Raw genomic sequence first — 8,820 nt, 5'->3', positions numbered from 1 at the left:
CTAACACTCGAGAACATCTTAACTTGAAAATAATGCTTACCTTCCCTATTAACTTCTCCTGCGCCCAAAATCTGAATATCTTACTAATTTTGAGCGAGACACGAATGAGCAAGCACACTTAATTTTAGTAATAGTCTTTTACTAAACAAAACATTTTAGAAAAAAGAAATAGCACTCAAATTATCCAATAAATGATGCGAAAAGGGCAAAAATAAACACCATGAAAAAATAAGAGTATTTATCCTAGTAGAAACATTAGGAATCTAGGCTATATTATGCATTTTTGTATAACCAAAAACTAGTTGTAACTATAAAGTTGACACTTCATTGCATAGGTGAACTATTGCTAGAGTACATGTAATCGGAAAATTTGTAATAGTCAAAGTTGGGTAAAATAGTACAATTAAATTAAATTATAATATATACAAGCAAATAGTTTAGTTCCCATGTGGCATCACTAACTATGTGCCATGTAAACAGAGCTATAGTGATAGAATCCAATAGGAATATATTATATACTTCATTTTTATTTTATATATGTAAAAATGGAAAACAGGTATTAGATTTTGTCATGTCATGTGTAAATGTTCCCCAAGTATTGATGTGTTTGGGTTATATGTTATGTGGGTGCCATAATTTGCATAGCCCCCACTTTATTAGCAAACCACGCACTTGTTTTTGTCTTATTAATTGACCAAAGTCCCCTTTTTCCTCTCATAAATTCAATTCACGAGAGCTTCCAAATATGTATTTTAAATTCACAAAAGAAATTTGGATTTGCTTCTTTTCTTTGTCATATATAAAATTGAACATTCTGGTCTACAATCTAGGCATTGATCCACGTAGCTTAGATTCAATTACTAACTACACATATATAATAAAAGATAGAGAAAGAGGAGAGAGGGACACTTAATTCACAATTCACATGACTTAAAGCTAACTCCACCTCACAAATACATCCACTAATTTGGTTTTTTAAATAAGGGGAAGTTGCAATTTTTTTTAAAATTAAAGTAGGTAGTGAGTGACACTTGGAGTACATGGAGGGGCTAATTGAGTCATACCCACATTGTTTGGGGAAGTGCTAAAAAAAAGTGCTTTGAACATATCCAAAGAAAGGGATTTCCAACTTGAAAACTAAGTCACGTTGTGGTTTATCTTTTTATCCTTTTCGGATGCTTCCAAAGTAATGGTTGCGAAAAGAAACAAAAGATGATTAGAAAGTTAATGGGGGTTCTAACATGATAGGATCATGTCTCTTAATAATCACTGATTAAAAATTGTGGGTTATTGTCTCATTGGTTAATTCCCTTGATAATCACAACTTGGTGGGCCATAATCACGATTTGGGCGATCTTAAAATGATGATATCAGCATCACTTCAATCAACAACAAAATTAAAGAAATCATGATCAATGCCCTCCTAAAGTGAATATTTTTTTCTCTAATTGATGGTGGAAAACCATTACAGCAAGTTCAAAAGTCAGAAAAAAAAACACTAACGCATGATTAAATCAAGTGATACATGCATGTTTACCATTTTTTAAGTAAATTCATATATTCGAGTATTGTAGATAAAAAATATTTTACTTAGAAAGTTAATTATTCCATTAAAATATAAATGTTCACAGCTCCAACATGATTATCGCGGATGAATAATACATTTTCTTACATTTTATTAAAAAAAAAAACTTGTAAGAGATAAAGGGTGAAGCACATTTACAATTTTAGAAGAGTTGTCTATGAATCAACAAGACTTGTAATGTAAAGTATGATTGGACAATTCTCTCACCATCGCAACTTATATTCAAGCCAGAGTTAAGTACTTAAGTATACATGTGGGGCAAGTGCTATAAAACTAAAACTTGCACATGTGGTCCCAATGTGGCTGGGACCTACCTATGTTTGTTCAAACAGTGTGGAACCAATCAGATGGACCTTCCCATGTGTTATCACCCTACATCAGTGGAGAAAACATTGAGTTCATGTCTAATAATTTTCAAACTATGCTTTGCTGCCTCCAAATCAACCTTGTCTCTCTAGTACTTTTCCCACTTGCTTATTAAACACAGTAAAAAAAACTAACATGGGTCTAAAACTTGGTAAACATAAGCAATTAACCTCCTTTAACTTTGTTTACTGTGATTTTGATTTCATTGTGATTTCTTACTAAATATCAAAACATGTACTAAAACACACACATTTCTTTATCTTCCCCCATTATTCATCATAAACTTCATTCTAAAATTTATTTTGGTTTTAAAAGCAATTGTAATATGATTTCTAAACATGCACTTGTTCAATAATTTCAACTTTGTTGAGGATTAGAAGAAGAGTTCAACTTGGTCATAATTAAGGTTAATTAATGTTATGTTTACACCAAATGTTCACCCATACATAGGATGAGAAAGAGAGAAAGATATGAAAAAATAAAAGATGTGGACTGATCAAATACTTCCCAGTTGAATGCACGCTCAAGTAACAAAGTAGCAGCTCTAAGTTCCCCTTTTATGAAGAGTTCGCAGACCCAAATATCGTAAAAATGACATGGCAAGCCGTGCATTAATACACATGCACTTAGCTTTCACACTTCAGACACGATGTCTTGTGGATTAGTCAGATGCTTCACAACAGTTGAATGTGCGCTCAAGTAAAAAAACAGTAGGTCTAAATTCCACTCTAACCAATGAGGAATTCGCAGATCTAAATGTCGTAAAAATGACATGACGAGCCATGCACTAAGGCACACACTTACCCTTCACACTTCAAGTATAATGTCTTGTGGACTGGTCATGTGCTTCCCAGTTGAGGGATCGCTAGGTTAGTGTCTAAATTGAGCGATCTTCACATGAGCGACCTTCATGTGTGGTCAAGATTTAGAGGCCAAAGACGCTTAATCAATTCCTGCCCATAGTCTCCATGGTTGGCGAGCCATCCTTCCAAGCGACCTTTTTTTGATGAATTCCAACACCTCATAAAAAAGGCTTTTTCAATATTTGGAGGTGTATCATTCTACCAAATCCTAGACTGATACTTGCAAGCTACAGAGGCTAATATTTGAGCAGGAACATTGGCTTTACGCCTTACATGTGAGAAAACAATAGAAGGGAAGTTTCTAGCTAGTGCTTTGTTGTCTGGTATGACATTCTGAAGAGTCCAAGCTATGGAATCAGTTGTAATTGCATTAATAAGTAATAACTGAAAGAGAGTCTTATTCAACAATCACATTATCCATACCTAAGTCATTTATCATCATTAAAGTCCATCTCAAGGCCATTGCTTCCGCTGTTAGAGGCTCCCGTCTCTGAATTTCGAGGTGTGTACCTGCTGCCATAAAGGCTCCTTCCAAGCGACCTTTGATTCCCTTATATTATGAATAACTCAACCCTATTGGACGAGTGATGTATCATCTCACGGTGTGTATATATGGACACTTGGGCAACGTCTGGATAAAACTAAGTACAAATGAAAATTAGTTTTTGGATTTTATCTTTCCTACTATATATTCAAAAAAATCTTTCCTACTATAAAAGGAAAAGATTGATTGTAATTAAGAGAGTTTACTTGATTTTATACTGTCACTAGATGATAACTCAAATGGTAAGAGTTTAGGAACATAAAAAGTTTAGTAAGGTACAATGATCAAATCACCGGACGGGAAATTTAATTGATAAAAAAATTGACTTTATACAAATCACGATTAGGTCAAAAGACCTTCCTTTTTCAGTAGGGTTTAAGTTTGGCCACTAACACTAATCATTATTTTTTTGCCACCTACACTATTTCCCTTACGTGAACAAGATGGAAGATAAAGAGTAATGTGAAATTAATGTGAATATAAAAGTAAGACAATTAACGCTATATATTATGTGTATGTCTACAAAGCCGCCGCAAACTACCATAGCATATATCTTTATATATGGGTGACTCAACCCTAAGTCTAACTAGACATTACCTACTCTACATCACAATTTAATTGAACCAGATCCAATATTGGAAGACAAGATAACAAAATTTAGGTGGATGTATGAATAAGTTTCAAATAGTACTTTAATTTGGACAGCCAATTTTATTGCACCTGATGGCAAGAACAAGACTCAAAAATAAATTTCCATTGGCAAACAACCTAACCATAGAAATTAAGAGAAGTGGAGCATTTATAACATATTTTAAAAAGGACATTTATAGAAGACATGTAACACATAAGATGAAGCCAAAAAATGGTACAAGTGTTTTCTTGGCCACCACTGGTCCCAAAACCAACTAGCTAGTTACTCTAGTGAACTCCTTTTCACCTTAATTTAAGACTGCACACATTTTTGTGGAAGAATTTCAATTTGGTGTACATGTTTTCTTGTGTTTATGTGTGGGACTAAGTCCTTGAGCCCCATAGTAATGGGACTATAGTGGCCCAGCCCCGGTTTTTCTCACCTTCCCAAGAGGCCAACACTGATATGAGAGGGACCTGAAGAGCAAAATCATTGGATCCACATATATAATCAAGCAAAAAGGTTGTTAGGTTTAGCAGTGCATTTATTAAAAAAATTTCTAATTAAACATATTCATGGAGATCATAATGTGAGTTAGAAATCTACATCCATCATCATGATATTGCCTCCAATGACCCCATATTCTATAGGATTTCAACAAGGACCCACATGAGAAAAGATAAATGAAATGACATTTATAACCATTCTATATACCATGCATCGTGTTTACACAAATAAAGTTAGAATATTAAGATCACTCACCAAGCGGGAGCGTATTTAAAGGGGTGGTAGGGGTCACAACCTCAATTTTTTTATTGTTGTGATTTTGTGTATTTGTATAGAGTATTATTTATTTTTAATGTTAAAGTTTTTTAATAATTTTGTTTTGTCTTCTGATGAAAAAAACCTGAATACACCATTATCACCCAAAAATCAATCAAAAAACAAACATGTTGAAGGTTTCTATTTTCCCTAAGAGCATCTCCAATGGAGAGTTGCTAGTTGGGTTGCTTAAACACTATTCTGGTGGATCCAGACTGCCACATAGGATTTAAGCAACTCATAAGCAACCCAGGCAAAATTCGCTCCAGTCACGGTTGCTTATTTTACTTTTAGTTGGGTCTCACTATACTCTATATATTTATAGTTTTTAATTACACATTAAAATTTAAATATTAATTTAATGTAATTAATTAATTAATCTTCTTATTAACTAATTTATTAATTAAATATATTTTTTTTCTTTTTAAGCCCAAATATTTAAAAACTATCCCACCATTTTTTTTAACGGAACTAGCCCACAACTTAAATCAGCATTTTTTTTGGGGGTCATAATCAGCATTGGTTTAGTTTAATATTATAATACTTGGCCCACCTTGCTTTTGTGTTAATAGAATCAGAAAGTAAAGCCTAAATTAGAGAAGTGTCTAGAACCGTAGAAACTACTTTCAAAACAAGGAACATTGAAACGGGTGTTTCTGCAACCGAGAGAGAAAACGACAATTTGTGTTCATCTCCTTCTTCCTTTCATTCCAACCGAAGCCTCTCCCTCAGTTCGAAGCCTCCCTCCTCTTCCTCAGTTCGAAGCCTCTCCCTCCTCTTCATCCCCTCTGAAAACGGATCGAAGCCTCCCTCGATGTTTTCCTTCACCCAAGCCGCCAGATCAAAGCCTCCCTCCTCTTCCTCTTCTCTGAAAACGGGTAGATTGAAGGATCGAATGTCCCTCCTCTCGCTCAGCGAACATGCAAGCCGGCTGCAGGTAGATCGAAGGTCCCTCCTCTTGCTCAGTGGACATGCAAACGGGTAGATCGAAGGATCGAAGGTCCTCCTCTTTCAGAATTTCTGTAATTTTTTAATTTTTGTTCTATTTGGAACTTTCAACAAATTTTTGTAATTTTTTTGTTCTGTTTGAGACTTTCTATTCTGTAATAAATTCCAAAATTTTTACCTCTGTTTGGGACTTTTCTGGGTTTTTAATGTTTGTTGCTTCTGCCCCTTCACTCATCTTCGCTTCCCTCTTCTTTTAACGATAATTCTGTTGCTGGTTGAAAGAGAGAAAATGATTTTTTAACCCAGCAGCAAGTTAAGGAGCGTTGCTTATTTAAGCAACGTTGCTTAACTTTGAGCTATAAGCAACGCCACCTCAGCAAGCTCCAATGGAGCAGAAAAATAAGAAACGTTCCTTAATTTAAGCAACCCTGCTAAGCAACTCCCGTTGGAGTTGCTCTAAGATAATAGGACAAATTAACTAAATATTCTAATAATGATAATGAAAGCCCCAAAAACTCACAACATGGTGTCATGATTAAAAACATTGACTTTTCATTTACCATGTCATCACATAGCGATGTGAAAATATTGCACTATCCAAATCTAACTTGTGACTTATTATAGGCTAAATTTTAAGGCATTTGATCAAACCTTTTACATTGTTTGACATATTATAGTCTATTTACAGGTCTATTTAACATAAATGTCTCTTAAAATTGTGGCCAGGTGCCCAAATAGACATTTTTTACATATCATGTATTCTCATTTATCTATATAATCAATAAAAATTAATATAACATTGTGCAAATAGTTAGATCAGCCAAACATACTTTTTTAATAGCATAAATCTGGCCTCTTTAGTTAATCAAATTTTTTAAAAAATGTAAATCTGACATTTTTAATAAGAGGGTTAAATCCAAACCTTTGACGGGTCCTGTCGCAAAAGCCCTCACAAGCCGGTTAACCTATTTCTACCTCTAGTCACAAGATAATAATATAATATATAAGTTCCAAACATAGCTAATTTATTGATGGAACAAGATTGGCCACTCAGAGATTACACTAATGATGATGATTAATTATCATATCTAACGGTGGAAAAAGAATGTAAACTTTCACCGCAAAGTCGATCCACATCATGGGGATTTACAAAGATATTTAATTTGTAAATTTCTTATAGTAACATGGGAAAATTTGACTAATTAGAGGGGGATTTGAATTGAAAAGACACACGAGAGAGGTTAACATGGGGTCCCATTTGGAGTTGTGGGAAAGACTTTGATTAAAATAAAATATTTCAATACGGCATTATGATTATGATAATTATGCTTTTTAAGTGGGAGATTAGTAGCCCAAACAAGCACTAACTCTCACTCTCTAATCTCTCGTAGTTAGTAAGATTCGCAGAGATCTCTCCCAAGGAAAGAAAGCAATATACAAATATAGATTTCAACGTCAATCACGCAAACATCCTAAACAATTATTCATCATCATCATCAACACGTAATGGTGGGGACGCAAACCCTGAGTTTAGTAATAAACACTCACCTGAACCTTATTACTATAATCAATTTCCATGTCATAACACTAAAATGTCATTTTTTTTTACCATACATACCTCTATTAAAACAATTATATTCGACTTTAGTGTGATAAACATCAAATGTCTTACATAACAAGTGCATTTATTGAAAATCAAACTCTTAATTTTAAAAGTTTAAACAATCACTTTTAATTAATGAAACCTGACTGATTGGATACTATAATGCCCTTTCTAAACAAGCCAACTTTGAAGTGTCAAGTGTGTAACATGCACCTAATTGGTCAGCATTTTATTTTCGAACATAGCTTTCTAGCTCTCTCTCTTTCCCTCCAATGATTTTCCGCCACGTAGATGCCATGTTGGCAAGTTAGCGGTGACATGTGTGTGTGTTTGTGAGGAAATTAAGAGGTTGTAGTCAGTGTTATCAGACTCGGACCGGACCGGCCGGTTCGACCGGTTGAACCGCTAACCGAACCCCTGGCCGGTTCGAGTCGAGTATCGGATCGGCCATGCAATTGGCCCGCTATGAACCGGAAAGAACCGGCCGGTTCGGTCAAAAAACCGGTGACCCGGAGCTACGGTTGGACCGGTTAATTTTTTTATAAAAAAAATTCAAAACAGATTTGATTTTTTTTGAAAAAAATAAAAGAAAGAATTGTCTAAAAAATGTTACAATGCCAAAACTGGAAATACTGATACAAATTTTCAATTCAGATACCATGCTTTTCCACATTATCAAAAACCAATTCACAATTCACAACTTAAAACTAAATTTAATAAACAAAACCAAATCCAATCTTCATGCCATTTGCTCTACTCTTTTGCCATCCCATCCTTAGATTTCCTGGTGCCAGACCATACAATAGTAATTATACTCCATAGAGCAGCATCCCTAAATCCAGCAACGGTTCAAAACCACCGTAACACCATCATTTGATTGAACAAAATCAATCTATTTTTCCTTCTTCAACATCATTTGATGAAACAATCAACAGGGCCCTGTAACACCATCGCTAGCATCCCACCGGCGGAGCTCACCATCGTTGTCGCCATGATCGCAGAGATTCAACGGCGCCACCGTTGAGCTCCGCGAGATTCGCCCTTCAGGTCCTCGATTTGGTCTGCTACCACCATGGAGCCATCATGGCTGCTCATGTTTGAAAGGGGATTTATCTATTAACATATTGAAATCAATGAATCAACTATCAAGTTGATGGAAATATAAAAAAATCAAAGAGATCTAGAAGTGAGAGAGGAGACATGGATGATGGAACAACGTTGGCCACTTTCACAAAAATCCTCTTTGAGTGTGTGACGGCTGTGTGAGGGGAGAGAATTCTAGGGTTTGTGTTATGTTTTAGGCAGCTGTAAGGGGATTCTAGTGAGTTTTTTTATTTATTTTAGTGTATTGGTCCAGGCCCAGCTTAATTTTTCTTTCTCTCAGCCCAGTTTAGTATGTGATAAAGCTTCATGTTTTTTTTTTGTACAGGCCCAACTTTATGTTATGAATTTTTTAAA

This window comes from Lotus japonicus, chromosome 2 (assembly GCF_012489685.1).
Source record: "Lotus japonicus ecotype B-129 chromosome 2, LjGifu_v1.2".
Classification (NCBI taxonomy): Eukaryota; Viridiplantae; Streptophyta; class Magnoliopsida; order Fabales; family Fabaceae; genus Lotus; species Lotus japonicus.
This window is presented reverse-complemented; position numbering follows the sequence as displayed.